This window comes from Chiloscyllium plagiosum, chromosome 12, assembly GCF_004010195.1.
Source record: "Chiloscyllium plagiosum isolate BGI_BamShark_2017 chromosome 12, ASM401019v2, whole genome shotgun sequence".
In the NCBI taxonomy this organism is placed as follows: Eukaryota; Metazoa; Chordata; class Chondrichthyes; order Orectolobiformes; family Hemiscylliidae; genus Chiloscyllium; species Chiloscyllium plagiosum.
The window spans coordinates 54,997,298-55,017,882 of record NC_057721.1 but is presented as its reverse complement, the minus strand read 5'-3'; the positions used below and the strand labels follow the sequence as shown (position 1 = coordinate 55,017,882).

The following is a 20,585-nucleotide window of genomic DNA, read 5'->3' as shown; positions in this document are numbered from 1 at the left end:
TGTCCAGTAGGCTAAGATAAAAGGTAGGGAGGAGGGACTTGGGGGAGGGGCGTCGGAAATGTGATCGGTGGAAAGAGGTCAAGGTGAGGGTGATAGGTCAGACTGGGTGGGGGCGGAGAGGTCGGGAAGAAGATTGCAGGTTAGGGAGGCGGTGCTGAATTTGATGGATTTGACTGAGGCAGGCTGGGGGGAGGGGAAATGAGGAAACTGGTGAAATCCGAGTTCATCCCTTGTGGGTGGAGGGTTCCTAGGCGGAGGGTGAGGTGTTCTTCCTCCAACCGTCGTTTCGCTGTGGTCTGACGATGGAGGAGTCCAAAGACCTGCATATCCTTGGTGGAGTGGGAGGGGGAATTGAAATGTTGAGCTACAGGGTGGTTGGGTTGGTTGGTCCGGGTGTCCCAGAGGTGTTCCCTGAAACGCTCTACAAAGGTTTCTCCCTCTACAAAGGTTAACGAATCCTCTTACAAGGATGCCTTCCTTGAAGAAGCTCTCTTTCTCCCTCTACAAAGGTTATTCTCCTGTTCCCTAGATGCTGCCTGACCTGCTGCGCTTTTCCGGCAACACATTTCCGTCTCTGATCTCCAGGATCTGCAGACCTCACTTTCTCCTAATTCAATATATTAGCCAGCCATAATAAATGTCTGTTGGATCAGTACCATATTATTTATGCTTAATTGCTTATAATACATGGGATAACAAGTATTGTCACACCAGATAAGGAAACTTTGCTGGAGGTAAAGCTCACATCCTGGTTATCCATTAATAAAAAGAGTCTAAGATCTCTGGTAGATATTTGAGAATCTAATTGAAGATCAACTGGAACGCAGCCTTGGACATCAAAGGATTCAGACAATAAGTGAGCAGTATCAGCCGCTTTAACTCTACACAGCCTTACAGATCTGTTTATAGGCACTGACCAAACAGAAGACAGAATTAATTTCTGTATAAAACCTTTCAAGTTAGAAGCTCTGTCTTTGTGTTTTATGAAACAAAATCCAAATGCCTGCAGTTCTAATGTGAAAAAAGGAAGTCAAATGCTCCTGACAGAATTGATACAAAGCTTTCCTAAATCAATACTCCTTATACAACACTTCTCTACAGTAAAAATGTTTATTTCTGTCCGTCCAGACCAATTTCTTTCTTCAAAATTAATGCCAAATGAAATAGAAAGCGTATGTGAGATAATCACTCCTATTTGTTACAAATGCTGTAGAGAGACAGAAACCCTTAAGTACATCCAAAAATGGGCAGGGTAGGTGAATTGGCCATGCTAAATTGCCCGCAGTGTTAGGTGAAGGGGTAAATGTAGGAGAATGAGTCTGGGTGGGTTGCTCTTCGGCGGGTCGGTGTGGATTTGTTGGGCCTAAGGGCCTGTTTCCACACTAAGTAATCTAATCTAATCTAATCAAACTTGCAATCTTAAACCTACAAAGCTGGAATTCCTGAAACAACACTCCTAAAAGAGGCATAGCTAGTCATGGGGCAGCAACAAAAAAATGAAGGGAAACAGATAGAAAAAGAAACAGAGAAAAACAAAAAAACTAGTAACACGGAATAATGATACACTGAACAGCACTCAACTTTCAATAAAATAAGAATGAAAAACAACCACAGAGAAGTGAAAAGCAAACACTGAACATTTTACTCAGCAATTATGATTTAAACAACCTATTCAGTTCGATTTTACAGATCGAGAGATAGATGATCCCAAGAAGAAAAGTCTGAAAATCTTGCTTGGTAACAAAAGGCTTTGTAGAATTAACTCATCCAGTCTTATAAATGATCTGAAAGTTCCAGAAAAGGTCTGAAATATTCTTGAGAAGCAGCACAAGCTATGAACTAACTTTAGGAGTAACAAATTCCAACTCATATCATTTAGTGAACAGTCTCGAGAGTCCACTGACCAGTTTGTTAAATGATGCAAAGAGAAATAAATGTGACTTTTCTGAGGAGGAGTTGTTGAGGCCTTCATTGTGTTAGTCACCACCTCCACACTGTTTAAAGCTTGATAAAAGAATTTTTGTTACTGATCCAGACCATTGACACATTACTTCAGGATAGATGCAAGTGTGAAGCCAGAGTGGTGGGTGAGCATCAGCTGCATGCATTAGATGCAGCAAAGTGCACCAAACAAGCAGAATCTGTTATGGATGCAGTTTGTCACATTTACCCAAAGGTTGTGCAGCTTTTTGCCATATTTGGAAAGCTTGTAGTGCCAAAGGAATGTGGCCAGTCATGTGCATGGAATTAGATGTAAAAGCCAAGCCAGGCCCCAGGACAAATGCAAGTGACCAACAAGGCACTACAATATCAGAAGGAAGGAAAGTGTTAACAACATGTACACATGAAAAAATAATCAAGGAAGTTTACAGTCAACCAAGCAAATGGCATCTGTCTGAAGATGATCAAACTTTCCATATCACCATGTTGATGGTACATTTCATAACAATAACAAACATAAACTGGCTGTGGTAGAGTCCTGTGGGCAGAGTTTGTCCCATGGTGGTGGAATGGAACATCAAAGGAGGAACAGTAACTTCCCTGAAAAACTGCATTGTGTGTTTGTGAACAGGAAGGTGAGATGAGACATTTGTTCAATCCATAGACCTGTTCAGATTAGCAAGTGATTCAAAATTGTGTTAATGCCATAAGGAAAATAGGAAGGACATTTTGCTTGTGTGTTATAAAGACAGTAAATATAAGTCCCCCACTCAGCACAGCAGGTAAATAAGGCTGTTAGAGATATGATCCCAGACAACTGCTATGTTTTTTGAAATGTAACTGAGATAAGGCCCTGGAAAGGTACATCTGACAGTAGCTTTAAACAAGAAAATGATGTCCTTAAGGACTGACTGATTGGGCAAAAGGCATATCTTGAAGGACTTGTTTGGGCAAAAGAAAGTCTTTGACGGACTTGTTGAAGCAATGAGCAGGGTGGATGGTCTGCTGCTATGGAGATGTGCTTGGAGATCCGTTATGATCTGATTGATGACCTGAGACAGATCCTACTACCAAAAGCTCATACTACCTTTTAGCAAACAGTGTCATAGTGAGTCTTACTGTTGCTCAGTAGTTAGCACTGCTGCCTTACAGCGCCAGGGACCCGGGTTTGATTCCCTCCTTGGGCGACTGTGTGGAGTTTGCACATTCTTCCCATGATTGCATGGGTTTCCTCTGGGTGCTCCAGTTTCTTCCCACAATCCAAAGATGAGCAGGTCAGGTGAATTGATCATGTTAAATTGCCTGTAGTGTTAGGTGCATTAGTCAGGGTAAATATAGGGTAGGGGAATGGTTCTGGGTGAATTACTCTTCAGAGGGTCAGTGTGGACTTGTTGGGTCAAATGGTCTGTTTCCATACTGTAGAGAATCTAATCTAGTAAAGGGGTATTACATTTTGTCGATCATTATTCAAGTTGCTGTGAACTATTGGCATTTGCACGAAAAGCCTGAACCTGTGGAGAATGGGTTCTTACAAAAGGTCATTGATGAAGCAACTAAAGGTCTAGGGGGTGCCAAGGCATTATGCTGGGAAGTGATATCCTGGGGCTGAGATGACTACCTCCAAAAACTCCAACGATCTTCTGTTGCAGTAGGTTTAATATCAATTCCTTTCAGAACTATTTTTATTATATGAAGTCAGTTGCTACTTTAGTGTCAAAGGCAATGATGACACCTCACCTTTGGAATTCAGCACACTTACCATGTTTGGGCCAATGTTGGGGATGTACCCTGGAGACGAGTTGAAAATGTGTTGCTGGAAAATAGCAGCAGGTCAGGCAGCATCCAAGGAGCAGGAGAATCGATGTTTCGGGCATGAGCCCTTCTTCAGGAATGAGGAAAGTGTGCCAAGCAGGCTAAGATAAAAGGTAGGGAGGAGGGACTTGGGGGAGAGGCATTGGAAATGCGATAGGTGGAAGGAGGTCAAGGTGAGGGTGATAGGCCGGAGTGGGGGTGGGGGCAGAGAGATCAGGAAGAAGATTGCAGGTTAGGAAGATGGTGCTGAGTTCGAGGGATTTGACTGAGACAAGGGAGGCGCGGTAGTAGTTTGGCACACAGACAATGGAGATGAGTTGGCCAGGCAACATCCAAACTAAATGCCTGTAAGCAGGTTGCTGTTTACTAAGTGCTACTTGATACTGCTGTTGATAATATTTTCAGTTACGTGTTGCTGATTAGACACTAGACCTATGGGGCAGTAATTGACTGGATCAGATTTGTCCTGCTTTTTGTGGACAGGACATTCAGAGACACACCTTCACATTATAGGATGGATGCCAGAATTGTGACTGTACTGGAATGGTTTAGCTAGAGGTGCAGTTATTTCTGCTGCACAAGTGTTTCGTGTTACTAGAAGTACAATAGTTTCAGGAGGGGTCGTAAAGACAGTTATTGGAGTGATACGCTTCTCCTTTTAGATGTGGGAGATCAGGGAGAAGTCAGATTTTCCTGACAATGATGTCTGCAGGAAGTGTGTCTGTCTGCAGCTCCTCTCAGACCGCATGGATTGGGGTGGCAAATGGACTCACTGCAGAACTGACGGGACGCAAAACGTTTGATTGATAGGAGCTTCAGGGATGTGGTCACACCAAAGGTTCAGCTAGATAGATGGGTGACCACCAGGTGGGACACCCAGACAGTGCACCAGTCTCCTATGGCTACTACCCTCTCATACACGGAAACTGTTTTGGATACTGCTGAGGGGTGGATGGCATGGCAGGAGAAAGGAACAGTAGCAGCCAGATCAATGGTACTCCAACTGGCTCTGTTGTACCGCAGATGGGTTGAAGTATCGGCAAATGTTAGTAATGGGGACTCTACAGTCAGGAGCACTGGTAGGTGTTTCTGTGGTCTTGAACAAGACTCGAGAATGGTAGGAGTGTCTGAGCAGGCACAAAGCATTCTGAAAGGGGAGGGTGAGCAGACAGAGAACATGGTCCATTTTGAGTGACACAGACAGGAAGAGTGATGAAGACCTGTAAAGGGAATTTGGGAGATAGGCAGGAAGTTGAAAAGCAGAAGCAGGACCTCTAGGGTTGTAATCCTCAGGATTATTTAGAACATAGAACATAGAAAAATATAGCGCAGTACAGGCCCTTTGGCCCTCGATGTTGCGCCAATCCAAGCCCACCTAACCTACACTAGCCCACTATCCTCCATATGCCTATCCAATTCCTGTTTAAATGCCCATAAAGAGGGAGAGTCCACCACTGCTACTGGCAGGGCATTCCATGAACTCATGACTCGCTGAGTAAAGAATCTACCCCTAACATCTGTCCTATACCTACCACCCCTTAATTTAAAGCTATGCCCCCTCGTAATAGCTGACTCCATACGTGGAAAAAGGTTCTCATGGTCAACTCTATCTAAACCAGGTTCAGCTAGATAGACGGGTGACCTCCAGGTGGGACACCCAGACAGTGCACGAGTCTCCTGTGACTACTATGCTCTCATGCATGTAAACTGTTTTGGATACTGTTGAGGGGTGAATAGCCTGGCAGGGGAAAGGAACAGTAGTAGCCAGATCAATGGCACCTCGACCAGCTCTGTTGTACCGCAGGGTGGGTCTAGTAAAGACAAATGTTAGTAATGAGGACTCTACAGTCAGGGGCACAGATAGGTGTTTCTGTGGCCATGAACAAGACTCAAGGATGGTAGGAGTGGCTGAACAGGCACAAAGCATTCTGAAAGGGGAGGGTGAGCAGCCAGAGAACATGGTCCATTTTGGGATTAATGACACAAACAGGAAGAGTGATGAAGATCTGTAAAGGGAATTTGGGAGATAGGCAGGAAGTTGAAGAGCAGGATTACTAGGGTTGTAATCTCAGGATTATTTTCTGTGCCATGTGCTAGTGAAGCCAGAAATATGAAGATAGTAAAGCTGTGGCTATGGAGCTAGTGTAGGAAGACTACAGATATTTGGATCAATGGGATCTCTTCCAGGGAGGATGGACCTGTACAAGAAGGATGGGTGCACCTAAATTGGAGGGTCACCAATGTCCTTGTGGGGAGGTTTGGGAGTGCCACTTGGGACGGTTTATCCACATGTGGCAGGGGCAGAATGGTAGGTCAGCATGTGAAGTGACTGGGGAGAAGGTAGAGCTTGAGTCAGGTACATCTAATAGGAAGAACAGGCAGGGCAGCTAAATGAACACAAACAGACTGGCAGTCTGAAGTGTATCTATTATAATACTGTACAGGAGGAAAAGGTAAGGAAGGTGTGCTTACAGCCTGGTTTAGAACCATTGTAGCCATTACAGAAACTTGGTTGGAAGAAGGGCAGTATTGGCAGCTCAATGTTCGAGGGCTTAGATGTTTCAAGAGTGATACAGAGGGATGTAAAAGAGGTAGAAGAGTTGAATTACTGATTAAGGAGAATGTCACAGGCGACACTGACAGGACATCTTGGAGGGCTCATCTAGTGAGGCAACATGGGTATAATTCAGCAATAAGAGTGATGCAATCGCTATGATGGGGTTATAATATAGGCCTCCCAATAGCCAGTAAGAGATAGAAAAACAGATATATACACAGATCATGGAAGGATGTAAAAACAACAGAGTTATTGTAGTGGATGGTTTCAACTTCCCCAGTAGTGACTGGGTCTCCCATAGTGCCAGGTGCTTAGATGGGGCAGAATTTGTTAGGTGTGCCCAGGAGAGTTTCTTGAAACAATACATAGACAGTCCAATTAGGGAAGGGCCTGTAGGAGACTTTGACTTGGGTAATCAGCCTGACCAGGTGATCAAAGTTTCAATGGGAGAGCATTTAGCAGTGATCATATTTCTGTGGCTGTTCAGATGGTTATGGATCAGGATAAGACTTGGCTTCAAGTGGAGGTGCTAAACTGGGGGAAGGGTAATTACAACAGGATTACAGGAATCAAAGAAATTAGATTGTGGGTGGCTGTTTGAGGATAAGTCCACATCTGACATGCAGGAGTCCGATAAAGATCAGTTGATCAGGACCAGTATGTTCTGATGAGGATGAACGATAAGGATGGCAATATTCAGGAACCCTGGATGACAAGAGATATTGAAAATTTAGTGAAAAAGAAAAAAAAGATGCTTCTATAAGGATGAAGAAACTGAAATCAGACAAGGCCGTTGATGAATGTAAAGGAAGCAGGAAACAGCTTAAACAAGGAATTGGGAGGGGGTGGTGTGAAAAGAAACCAGGAAATGTTCTTGGAAAGTAGCATGAAGCAGAATCCCAAGCCATTATATAAGGGCAAGTGTGGGCCAAGCACGGACTCATGGCGATGGTGTCAGAGGTGAGTTTGGGTTGGCAGTAGCTTCTGCATTCAGCGCAGACTCATACAGACTGAGGCAGAGGGAGTTTGGGCCCAGTACAAAACCCTGAAGAATTGGCTGCAGCTGCATTGGTGAGGTAGGCCCAAAGCAGACTCATGGCACCAACAGCAGAGTCGGGTTTGGGTCAGTGCGGTACCTGGCGGTATCGGTAGCATCTGCATTGTCAAGGCCCAGTGAGGTCTCATTGGATGACGATATCAGTGGAGGTGAAATCACGCTAAAGAGTGGCAATCTCTATTCCAGCAGCAGCATGGCGAAGGGGACTTGTGCCTGACCACTAGGCCCATGGAGAAAGTGAGGACTGCAGATCAGAGTCGAGACTGTGGTGCTGGAAAGGCACGGCAGGTCAGGCAGCATCCAAGGAGCAGGAAAATCAACGTTTCCAGCATAAGCCCTTCATCAGGAATGAGGCTTGTGGGCTGGGGAGCTGAGAGATAAATGGGATGGGGGTGGGGTGGGATTGGGGAGAAGGTAGCTGCGAATCCAATAGGTAGATGAAGGTGATAGGTCAGAGAGAAGGATGGAGCAGATAGATAGGACATGTGTTGGACAGGTCAGGAGGGCGGTGCCAAGTTGGGGCTGGGATGATGTGGAGGGAGGGGAAATGAGGAAACTGATGAAATCCATATTGATCCAGGGTCCCAAGGCTGAATATGAGGCGTTCTTCCTCCGGGCATCTGGCGATGGGTCAATGTGGATCACCACACTGGATCAATGTGGGTTTCACTAGTTTCCTAATTTCCCCATCCCCCACATTATCCACAGAGCACAGAGGTTGCTGGGAAGGTTAGTGAGTGCTATTTAAGTACTGACCTTGAAGCCAATGGTCTTTTTTGCAGCAGAGAGCGGAGGGAACTGGGCGGAAGTGAGGTCGGGGCACAGACGCTGTTGGGAAGACTAGCGAGTGCTATTTAAGTAGGTGTGTTCTAGGTCCCAGGTCCTACATAGTGGGGCCTTCCCCCACCCCCCCTCCTCTAACCTAATTAAGAGTCCATAGACTCACCGAGAGAAAAAAGGGGGTTGAGGGAAGTGTCTGATGAGAAAAGTGAGAGTCTATGGTACAGGAGTCTTCAGCAAAGAGGCTGAGTGAGGAGATTACACCACAGTTGAAGAGGGTGTAGACATGTCTACATGATTCAGTGTGCTGCGTGTATGATGTGGGAGGTCAGGGACACTGATGGTGTCTCTGGCTCCTATAGCTGTGGAAAGGGTGTACACATTCAGCTTCTGAAGGAGCATTTTGCAGCACTGAGGAAAGAACTAGATGACCTCAAGCTCATCCGAGAGAATGAGAATTTTCTGGACAGGACCTTCAGCGAGGTCATTATACTGAGCATACCAGAAGAGAGAAGGGAGATGACAATGAGCAAGGAAGAGATGATTGTAGTATAAGAGACCCCGGAGGAAGTACCTCTCGTGAACAGGTTGACTCTCTTGGAAACTGTCGAGACAGACAACACTGCCAGTCTGGAGGCGGACAGGTCTGCCAATCGAATGTTGGCGTGGAGGCAAGGCTGAGGAGTCAGGCATCATGCAGAGCAGTGGTAATAGGGAATTCCACAGTGAGAGGGACAGAAAGGGGTTTCTGCGGCAACAGCCGGGATTTGAGGATGGTGTCTTGCCTTCCTGATGCCAGGATCCAGGATCCAGGATATCACAGACACAGTGCAGGGAATCCTCAAGGGCGAAGGTGAAGAGCCAGAGGTGGTGCATGTCAGCACAAAAATGACGTTGGGAAGAAGAAGAGGACTTCAGAGAATTCAGAAGAAGGCTAAAAAGCAGGACTTCCAGGGTGGTTATCTCCGGTTTGCTTCCAGTTCCTTGGGCTGGAGAGGGCGTTTAAACTAAGAAATGGGCGGAGGGCACAAACTGGAAATTTAAGAAGCAAGTTAAAGGGAAAGTGAGAATAAGAGAAGTTCAGAAAGACAACAGAATCAACGGAGCAGAAAACTCAAGAATGGATCATACAGTATGGTCAAGTGAAATAGGGATTCATAGGAAGGGTGAGGGGAGCAACAAATTAAAAATATTATAAATGAATGCACGAAGGTGGATGAGCTTAAGGCTCAGTTGGAAATTGACAGGTACGATGTTGTGGGGATAACTGAGACGTGGCTTCAAGTGGACAGGGCCTGGGAAAAGAATATTCAAGGCTCTATGTACTATCAAAAGACTGATGGGCAGAGGGGGTGGAGTGGCCCTATTGGTGAGGAATGATATTCAGTCCCTTGCGAGGGGGGGACATAGAATCAAGAGATGCAGAATCAGTATGAATGGAGCTGAGAAATTCTAAGGGTAGAAAAATCCTAATGGGAGTTATCTACAGGCCCCCAAACAGTAGTCCAGATGTAGGGTGTAAGCTGAATAAGGAGTTGAAATTGGCCTGTTGCAAAGGTATTACTACAGTTGTTATGGGGATTTCAACATGCAGGTAGACTGGGAGAGTCAGGGTGGTACTGGACCCTAAGAAAGGGAGTTTGTGGAGTGCCTCTGAGATGGATTCTCAGAACAACTTGTACTGGAGCCTACCAGGGAGAAGGTAATTCTGGATCTGGTGTTGTGCAACAAACCGGATTTGATCAGACACCTCGAAGTAAAGGTGCCATTAGGAGTTAATGACCATATTATAATAAGTTTTAATCTGTAATTTGAGAGGGAGAAGGGAGAATCGGAAGTGTCAGTATTGTAGTTGAACAAAGGGAACTATGGAACTATGACAGCAAAGCTGACCAATATTCAATGGTTCAATACCCTAGCAGGGATGACAGTGAAACAATGGCAGGTATTTCTGGATATAATGCAGAAGGTGCAGGATCAGTTCATTCCAAAGAGGAAGAAAGATCCAAAAAGGGGAGGTAGGGGTGGCCGTGGCTGATGAGGGAAGCTAAGGATTGTATAAGGATAAAAGAGAAGAAGTATAACATAGCAAAGATGAGCGGGAAACTGGAGGACTGGGAAACATTTAAAGAGCAACAGAAGATAACTAAAAAGGCAATACGCGGAGAAGAAATGAGGTACGAAAGTAAACTGGCCAAAAATATAAAGGAGGATAGTAAAGGCTGTTTTAGGTATGTGAAAAGAAAAAAGATGGTTAAGACTAAAATTGGGCCCTTGAAGACAGAAACGGGTGAATTTATTATGGGAACAAGGAAATAGCAGAAGAGTTGAACAGGTACTTTGGATCTGTCTTCACTGGAGAAGACACAAATAATCTCCAAGATGTAATAGAGGCTGAAGGACCCAGGGTAATGGATGAACTGAAGGGAATTGGTGTTGGATGGACTGTTAGGTCTGAAGGCTGATAAGTCCTTGGGGCCTGATGGTTTACATCCCAGGGTACTTAAGAAGGTAGCTTTAGAAATCGTGGACGCATTGGTAATCATTTTCCAATGTTCTATAGATTCAGGATCAGTTCCTGTAAACTGAAGGGTGGCTAATGTTGTCCCACTTTTCAAGAAAGGAGGGAGAAAGAAAACAGGGAATAAAAGGTTGGTTAGCCTGACATCAGTGGTGGGAAAGATGCTGGAGTCAATTATAAAGGATAGCAATAACAGGATAGGTCAGTCAGCATGGATTTATGGAGGGGAAATCATGCTTGACTAATCTTCTGGAATTTTTTTGAGGATGTAACTATGAAGATGGACAAGGGTGAGCCAGTGGATATAGTGTACCTGGACTTTCAGAAAACCTTTGATAAAGTCCCACATAGGAGATTAGTGAGCAAAATAAGGGCATATTATATTTGAGCCAAAATACTGACTTGGATTGAAAATTGGCTGGCTGACAGGAAGCAAAGAGTAATGATAAATGGGTCCCTTTCAGAATGGCAGGGAGTGACCAGTGAGGTACAACAAGATTCGGTGCTGGGACCACAGCTGTTTACAATACACATTAATGATATAGATGAAGGCATTAAAAGTAATAATAGCAAATTTGCTGATGACACAAAGCTGGGTGGCAGGGTGAAATGTGAGGAGGATGTTGTGAAAATACAGGGTGACTTGGACAGGATAGCTGAGTGGACGGATGCCTGGCAGATGCAGTTTAATGTGGATAAATGTATGGTTATCCACTTTGGTGGCAAGAACAGGAAGGCAGATTACTATCTAAATGGAGTCAAGTTAGGTGAATGGGAAGTACAATGAGATCTAGGTGATCTTGTACATCAGTCAATGAAAGCAAGCAGGCAGGTACGGCAGGCAGTGAACAAAACTAATGGCATGCTGGCCTTCGTAACAAGTGGAATTGAGTAGAGGAGCAAAGTGGTCCTTCTGCAGCTGTACAGGGTCCTGGTGAGAAGCACCTGCAGTATTATGTGCAGTTTTAGTCTCCACATTTGAGGAAGGACATTCTGGCTATTGAGGGAGTGCAGCGTAGGTTCACGAGGTCAATTCCCAGAATGGCGAGACTATCATATGTTGAAAGATTGGAGTAACTGGGCTTGGATGAGAGGGGATCTGATTAAAACGTATAAGATTATTAAAGGATTAGACACTCTGGAGGCAGGAAGTACGTTTCTGTTGATGGCTGAGTCCAGAACTAGAGAACACAGTTTAAAAATAATGGGGATGCCATTTAGAACAGAGTTGAGGAGAAACTTCTTCACCCAGAGAGTGGTGGATATATGGAATGCTCTGCCCCAGAAGGCAGTGGAGGCCAAGTCTCTGGATACTTTCAAGAAAGAGATGAATAGAGCTCTTGAAGATAGTGAAATCAAGGGTTATCGGGATAAGGCAGGAACAGGACACTGATTGTGGATGATCAGCCATGATCATAATGAATGGTCGTGCTGGCTCGAAGGGCCCTATGGCCTATACCTGCACCTATTGTCTACTGTCTATTGTCTATTATCCTAGTCCCAAGCCTCCAACTCGGCACCACCCTCCTGACCTGTCCATCACCTCTCCTATCTATCTGCTCCAACCTATCACCTTTCCCTCACCTTCATCTACCGATTGCATTCTTAGCTACCTTCCTCCTAACCCCACCTCCCTCCTAATTATCTCTAACTCCCCAGCCCACAAACCTCATTCCTGATGAAGGGCATATGCCAGAAATGTCGATTCTCCTGCTCCTCAGATGCAGCCTGACCTGCTGTGCCTTTCCAGCACCACACTCTCAACATTAGGCCCATGGCCCATGGTGGAGAATTTAACAAGAAGGGCTGTAAAGGTGAACACTTCTTAAAATTCTTTATTTTTCTGCATTTATATTCAATGTTATAATTTATTTAACATGGCACCGGAGAGTAGCGACCCTGTACAACACTTTTCACTGCATTTTATAACAAAATAATTACTCAAATCAAATCAAGAGGGTAACCAGGGAAAGGGTAGGTCCAGTCAAGGACAAAGGAGGAAAATTATGTTTGGATCCAGTGGCAGTGGGGGTGGTCCTTGATATGTGTTTCACATCAGTATTCACCAAGCAGAAAGACATGGATGATGGTAAGATTAGGGAGGGGTATGTTAATATTCCAGGGCATGTTGATGTCAAAAAGGAGTAGGTGTTGTGTGTCCTGAAAAAACATTCAAGTAATATGTCCCCGGGTCAGATAGGATCTATCTCAGGATACTGAGGGAGATAAGGGCGACGATTGCTGGGGCCTGACAGAGATGCTTGTATACTCCTTAGACACAGGCCAGGTCTGCAGGGGCTGGAGAATCACCAATGTCATTCCTGAATTTAAGAAGGACAACAGGGATAATCCAGGAAATTATAGGCTGGTGAGCCTTACATCAGTGGCCCGACAATGCTTGGACAGTATTCTGAGGGACACAATTTACTTGCATTTGGAAGACAATTGACTTATTAGGAATACTCAGCACGGCTCTGTGTGGGGAAATTCTCATCCCGCAAATTTCATTGAGGTTTTTGAGGAAGTGAGAAAGACGATTGACAAGGGTAGTCGATGTTGTCTACATGGACTTTACTAAAGTATTTGACAAGGTCCGTCATTGTAGGCTTGTCCAGAAGATTAGGTCACGTGAGATCTACTGTGAGTCAATAAGTTGGTTACAAATTGACTTGGTCATAGAAGACAGTGAATACTTTTAACAAATTAACAAGTACAATTGACAATTTTCAAATGTCATATATGTATTTTATATATAATCTATGCTTCAGACATGATAATAAAGAAAGATAGACAAGCCAACTGACAGAGATAGGCTAACAGATGGACAGGTGGATGGATGCACATAAGGTCATACAGACAGATTTTCAAATTAGTACAAAATGATAGAAACTAACAGATAGACACAATAATCACCTAACCTGGAACTGTTTGTATCAAGTATTCAAACCAGTGACGCATAGTGGAATCTCCAAACAGAGAAACTCTTTTTCGACAAAGACAGTCTGTCATTTTTGCAGGAGTGTCAAAGTGGTAAATATCGCAGATCGTTGACATCCACTGGTCCTTATAATAAAAACCAGATGGTGATACAATGGGCTGTCCCCGGACACATTTTCCAAGAGCCGGAGCTGAAAATAAAGGGAGAAAGACAGGAAAATCATGATGCACTACACCTTCAATTATCAATATATTTTCATTCATTTAATCACAGATTCCATGGTATTGGCAATCCCAGGAGGACCATTAGCTGGTGCTACAGGAAGTACACATGCACAGTGAGAAAACGAAGTTGTCACTGAGCTGTCATGAGAAGGAAGTCCCACTGTTAATGCTTGGTCTGCACTGGGAGAGCTGATGGTGAGGCCACTAAATAGGATAAATTTGGAAAATGTGATCATGTTCTATTAAATATAGCGTGCTGTGTATATGGCAGTCTATATAGACTATTTAACTTTCTCCATTAAAGAAAACAGTAAATAAAATATGAAAGTAACACCTCATTCCCACATCCTAACCACTGGCTTCTTTGAATTAGTCCCCCTTCCAAATTCTTTTCACTGGCAATTGCAAGTACACACTGTACATTGCCCTCCCCCTACCTCATCCCAGATCCAATTCTCCAACTTGGCACCTGTCCTACCTGTCCATCTTCCTTCCCACCTTCCCACTTCACCATTCCCTCGACCTATCACCATCACCCCCATCTACCTATCACCTCCCCAGTTACCTTCCCCACAGCCCCACTCCTATTTATCTCTCGGCCCACTTCCCGCCCCCAACCACATTCCTGATGAAGGGCTTATGCCCGAAATGTTGATTCTCCTGCTCCTCGGATGCTGCCTGACGTGCTGTGATTTTCCAACGCAACACATATCGATTATAGCATTCCTTGCTATAGAATATAGAGAATATGAACACTTCCTGGCATATCTGTATTGATTATGTATTCAGTCCATAATCCTGGGATGCACACACGTCTGTACCAATTTTGAGTAACTCAAGCATATTTTACAGCCAAAGCTGTGTTCTGTAATTCTTGATGTATAAAAGCACATTTGCATAGGAGAAAGCACCAATGGATTCCAAAGATTCAATTGAGTACTTCACTGAAATTTCTATCTATTTATTTTGCAATGTCAGTCTCTTATTTGGGTTCTATCTTTTAGCCCTCACCCGACCCCATCTTCTGCATAAATACCAACCTTTACCTAACTACCAAGCATTCTGAAGAAGGGTCACTGACTCCAAAGTCTTCACTCGGTTTTCTGTCCACAGATTCTGCCAGACCTGCTGAGTTTCTTCAGCAATTTCTGTGTCCACAATTATTTCTTGTCTATATTAATGATTTTGAGGGAAGTGAATATGGCCAGATTTGTGAATGACAAACATGTGAAGGCATCTGATGAGGATGACAGAAAAGAGTCTGCAGAGGGATATAGACAAGTTAAGTGAGTGGACACAAATATGGCAGCTGGAATATAATGTGAAAAACGTGGTTTGGAACTTTGGCAGGAAGCATAGAGAAGCTGAATATCTTTTTTTATTCATTTGTGGGAACTGAGCAGCATTTATTATTTAAATGGAGAAAGACTGCAGAAAGCTGCAGCACAGATGGATTGGGGGTCTTCATGCATAAATAATAAAAAGATGGCTTATAATTTCAGCTGGTAATTGGGAGGGCAAATGGAAAGTTGACATTTATAGCAAAAGAAAATGACATACAAAGGTCAATATATAAAAAAGTCTTGCTCAATTTATTCAAGGCATTCATGAGACCACATCTGGAATAGTGTGCACAGTTTTAGTTCCTTTATCTAAAGAAAGATATACTAGCACTAGAGGCAGTCCAGAGAAGGTTCATTAGGTCAGTCTAGGGTCTGGGGAAGAAATTGAGAAGGTTGGGCCTATACTCATTGGAGTTTACAAGAGTAAGAAATTACATTATTGAAACATACTTTGGAGATTTAGATTCTTTGGAGGTTTCACCAGAGTAGATGTAAAGAGGTTATTTCCTCTTTTCGAAGAAGCCAGATCTAGAGGATATATTCTCAGAGTTAGGGACTACACACTTAGAACACAGGTGACAACAGAGTGAATCTGTCAAATTATTTCACACAGAAGGCATCATTAATTATAGTAAAGGCTGTGATAGACAAAACCTTATTTGGTTAGGGCATCAAGGGTTACTGGAGTAAGGCAGGAAAGTGGAATTGAGGATTATTAGATCAGTCATGACCTCACGGAATGGCAGAGCAGACTTGATGGGCAGAATGGCCAATTCTGGCATACACTTGACAGTCTTATAGCAAGTTTAATCCTATCATTGTTGGTTCGATCCTACTAAGATTGCTGTGTGATTGGCCAGAGACTCAGACCTGGGAGGTTTGTCCTATACTTACCCTAGCTTTACACACAGATATTTTAGAGTTTTTCACAGCTTGCTGAGGTGTATAACTGTTATAAATCCATTGGTGATCATGCCAGCACCAATGCTTATCACCCTCTCCCTCATCAGATAGTGCTCAGGACCCCTTCCCAAGCCAATATGGTGTTAACTGCTCTGGTCCCTCTGAACAATGACAGTGTTACAAAGGAACATGGGAACACCAGTAGGCTATTCAACCCTTTGAGCCTTTCTACTATTCAATGAGATCATGGCTGATCTGTGGCCTAATATGACACACTTGACTTTGGCACATATACCTTAACACTTTTGCATAACAAAACTTTATCTCAGATTTAAGATTAACAACTGATCCTGTATTGATTGAGCTTTGTGGAAGAGAATTCCAAATATCTACCTCCATTTGTGTGTTGAAATGCTTCCAAACATCTCTCCTGAATGGTCCTTCCCTTAATCAGGCACTGGCCCCAGCCAGTGTAAACAGATTATCTTCATTTACCCGGTCTTTTCCTGTTAATATCTTGAAGACTTTAATCAGAGCACCCCTCAACCTTCTAAATTCTAGAGAAAATATCCATAATTTATGTAATCTTTCCTCAAACAAATTCCCTGCAGTCCAGGTATCATTCTTGTATACCAATGTTAAGGCAAAACAGGCTTATGAGAAAAGCTAAGTTCTGGAGGAGAAAGACAGATAAATCCATGACATTTAAAACAAGAAACCAAAATGGGAAGCTGGTGGGTTCTGTGTATTAATTCACAGTCATCTGTGATGATGGCCCACTGCTTGGCTTTGGAGACTGTTATTCCATATGGGCCAGGAGCAGGCAGGTGAAGGGCTATTGCCCGAAACGTCGATTTTCCTGCTCCTCAGATGCTGCCTGACCTGCTGTGCTTTTCCATCACTACTCTAATCTAGACTCTGATATCCAGTACCTGCAGACCTCACTTTTGCCCAGGAGGGGGGAGGTGGCAATAGTTTAGTTTGGAATTACATGTGGCATGGACTTGGAGTGAAGTGTCTGTTTCCGTGCTGTGGCTCTATGACTCTCTCAGATTTTATGGAAACTGGAAGAAAGATTTTGAATATAAGGAGAATCACATCTCTGAGGTTCTAATTGGTGTGATCTAACTTAAATCCCTGGAAACAACTTGAAATAAAGTTCATTAGCCCTTTGGAATTCAATATAAGTTTGTTGAGGCCAGTAATGGAAGGTTTGACAATTTTAACAATTTGCCTCTGGGACCAGTTCATATTTACTCAGGATTACATACAGTTCTGAAGAAGGGTCACTGGATCTGAAACGTTAACTCTGATTTCTCTCCACAGCTGCTGCCAGACCTGCTGAGATTTGCCAGCAATTTCTGTTTTTGTTTCAGATTTCCAGCATCTGAAGTTCTTTCACTTTTTTCCATAATGGTATATTGCGTACTAACCTTGAGACAAACAACACTTTCTAATCCTTACTAACATTTTCACACGTGAAAACTTGTGGTTTTGGCTGTTTCAAACTTTAAAAGAAAGGCTGCATTTTACTGCAACTTTTCTAGTCCAGACTGACTAGAGCTACAACTGTTACAGAGGCTGACTGTCTTTTTAACACTGACACACTCTTAGAGTGACTACTCACTTATTGTCTGAAGACCACTTTCTTCTTTTCAGATCATTTCGATCCTTTTTCCCAATAGTTTATTTAGATTTGAAGACAGGAATCTGTATCCCCAAACACCAGGTTGTAAGGGGCAGCACTCTCTGTACAGCTTGCCACTACTTTGGAAGTGATGAGAGTAAAACTTCTGGCACCAATCTTTCTTGCAATGTTAGTCTATGATACTTACCAGCATTAAGTGATAAAGGATTAACCATAATAAGTTTTGTTGCAAAAAGGCCTTTAAATAGAGTAACAAGAGGTGGTTTATTACAATTAATAACAGGTTATATGAGCTTCAGGTTAACGACAGCTAACTGGTGAACTCTATTGCACAATGTAAAAGACATTGTTATTTCTGAAAGGGCACAGCTGTGTTTCTGTGACATGATTGTAGAGGGTTGAGCTGGTGATTTGCAATTGATTGTCTCAGGGAGCAGCAAGCCAATGCGAGTTAACCCTTTCAGTTCAACTACCTCATATGACAATTCATACTTCCTCTGATATACCAAATCTACAATTTCATAGTGAGAGATGTATGGTCGAGGTGAAGGCTCTACCATTATGTAGCCTGTGCCACTGGGTAATATGGGCTGCTTGAGGTTGATGCGACTGTAGATGTAAATATATGATAAATGAAGTCATTGTATTAATGTAACAAGTGTGAATGTAGACAGAAGAATATGTTTTGCTCTATTATTTCTCTAATCAATAGTAACAGTTTGAATTTTACAGTTACCACTGACTCCACTAAATTCTGTAAATGAGTTGCCAGCCTTTTGCCCCTAACCAACATTCCCAGTGTAAACAGCAGTCATCACCCAGAACCAGCTTCACTGGGTGTGTCATTTCATTCACAAACCTGACACAAGTTCCTGAGCAACTGCTTTTCTCTGAACATCACGGCAAGAGATTCCCAGGAGAGTAGAGGAGATGCTTCAGTGATATTATCGACGCATGATGTGAAGGGTTTCTCAATGAGCCTACCTCACTACCACTCAGAATGGAGAACAGGCTTTCAGGGAAGCAATGAGTGATTGGATGGATTTCGATCAGAGAATGTTGAGGCCAAAGTCAAGGCAGGGATGGAGCACACAGCACCCTCTGAGTAACTCAACGATTCAATCCTTCAAACACCAAGATCATACATTAGACTGGTCAGCCATCTTAGAATGTACTGTAACAAAGACAGAAATTGCTGGAAGAGCTCAACAGGTCTGGCAGCATCAGCATTGAGGAAGGATCCCAGACCGGAAAACTCTGATTTCCCTCCACAGATGCTGCCAGACTTTATGGAGTGCCGACAGTGTGGAAACAGGCCATTCAGCCCAACAAGTCCATATCGATCCTCCCAACGAAACCTATACTTTCCCTGCAGCCTGATTTTCCCATGGCTAACACATCCCTGTACATTATGGACAATTTAACATGAACAATCCACCTAAGTTGCACATTTTTGGACTGTGGGAGGAAACCGGAACACCAGCTGGAAACCCAGACAGTCACAGGGAGGACGTGCAAACTCCATACAGACAGTTTCCCGAGGGTGGAATTGAACCCAGGTACCTGGTGTTGTGAGACAGCAGTGCTAACCACTGAGTCACCATGCCACCTGCTGAGCTTTTCCAGCAATTTCTGGTTTTGTTTCTGATCTAAAACATCCACAGTTCTTTCAGTTTTATTTAGTATGTACTGAGCCAGAGTGAAAGCATGCCATTCTCAATTCAGACGAGTTACCCAACAGAGGTTGTGAAATATCTTCAATCTGAGTTTCTGATGGTGCTTCTCCAATAAGATGAGGGAAAGCACTGAACAAATGTGGTTCAATCAGACTCATTGGCATGAGTAACGAATAATTGTCTGAGGCTATTCCATGTCTCTCATTTTATCAGAATCAGTAACTGATAGATAACCCATATTGACCCTTGTGTAGTAAAATGTCCCAAGGCTCTTCATCAAGCTATCACCAGAAGGAACATGGTACCAAGTCACCAAAAGACATTCACTGAAGTGAACAAAAGTTTAGCTGAACAGTTTGGCATTAGGCAGCATTATAAAGCAGGAGGGAAATGTAGCAAGGTAGATCGGAAGGAATTCTCAAGCTTCTGGTCTGACAGTTGTAGGCACAGACCCAACGAATATGGAGGAGATGTAAAAGGCCATAATAAAGTCATGGAATCATACCATATATTGTCACATCTGTATGAAAACAAACACTAATTTATACTATTTATCGGTGCAGGTATCATTGTGTGATGGGTTCTTCCCAATCCATGACTCCTATGTAAGTGCACAAACAATACAGTGAATCAACAAATCAGCAGGTCCAGGGATCAATGACTCAGATTTGGAAAAATGTGAGATCTTCGAGGATTACAGACTGGAGGAAGTGACAGAGCCAGAGAGAGGTGAGACAGCAGAAGGATTTGTACAAAAGGACATTAGCATGAATATTGTGGGAGTTCTGGACTGGATTTTATTTATTCATGATTTTTGGGCATTGCTGAATGGGACAGCAATTATTTCTCATTTCTACTTGCCCTCAAGGGGGTGCTAGTGAGCTGTCTGCTTGCACTGCACAAGTCCATTTGGTGCAGGTACACACATGATGCTCTTGTGAAGGGAGTTTCAGGCATTTGACCCAGGAACAATAAGGAAACAACATTTTAGCTCCAAGTCATCATTGTACATGTGGAGGTTGGAGAGGAATGTGCAGCTGGTGGTGTTACCATGCTTTTGCTGCCCTTGTTCTACCACGGAGGAGAGGTGTTTGGTTAGAAAGGGGTGTCAAAAAGTGTTAGTAATTTACTGCAGTGTACCATGGCCAGTGGTGGAGAGAGGGAATGTTGAAGGGGCTGCATAAG

The 20,585-nt window shown here is 43.5% G+C and overlaps 1 pseudogene; it reads right to left on the bottom strand.

Moving 5' to 3' along the window:
* LOC122555523 overlaps positions 1–20,585 on the bottom strand; it is a 54,184-nt pseudogene that overhangs the window by 2,860 nt on the left and 30,739 nt on the right.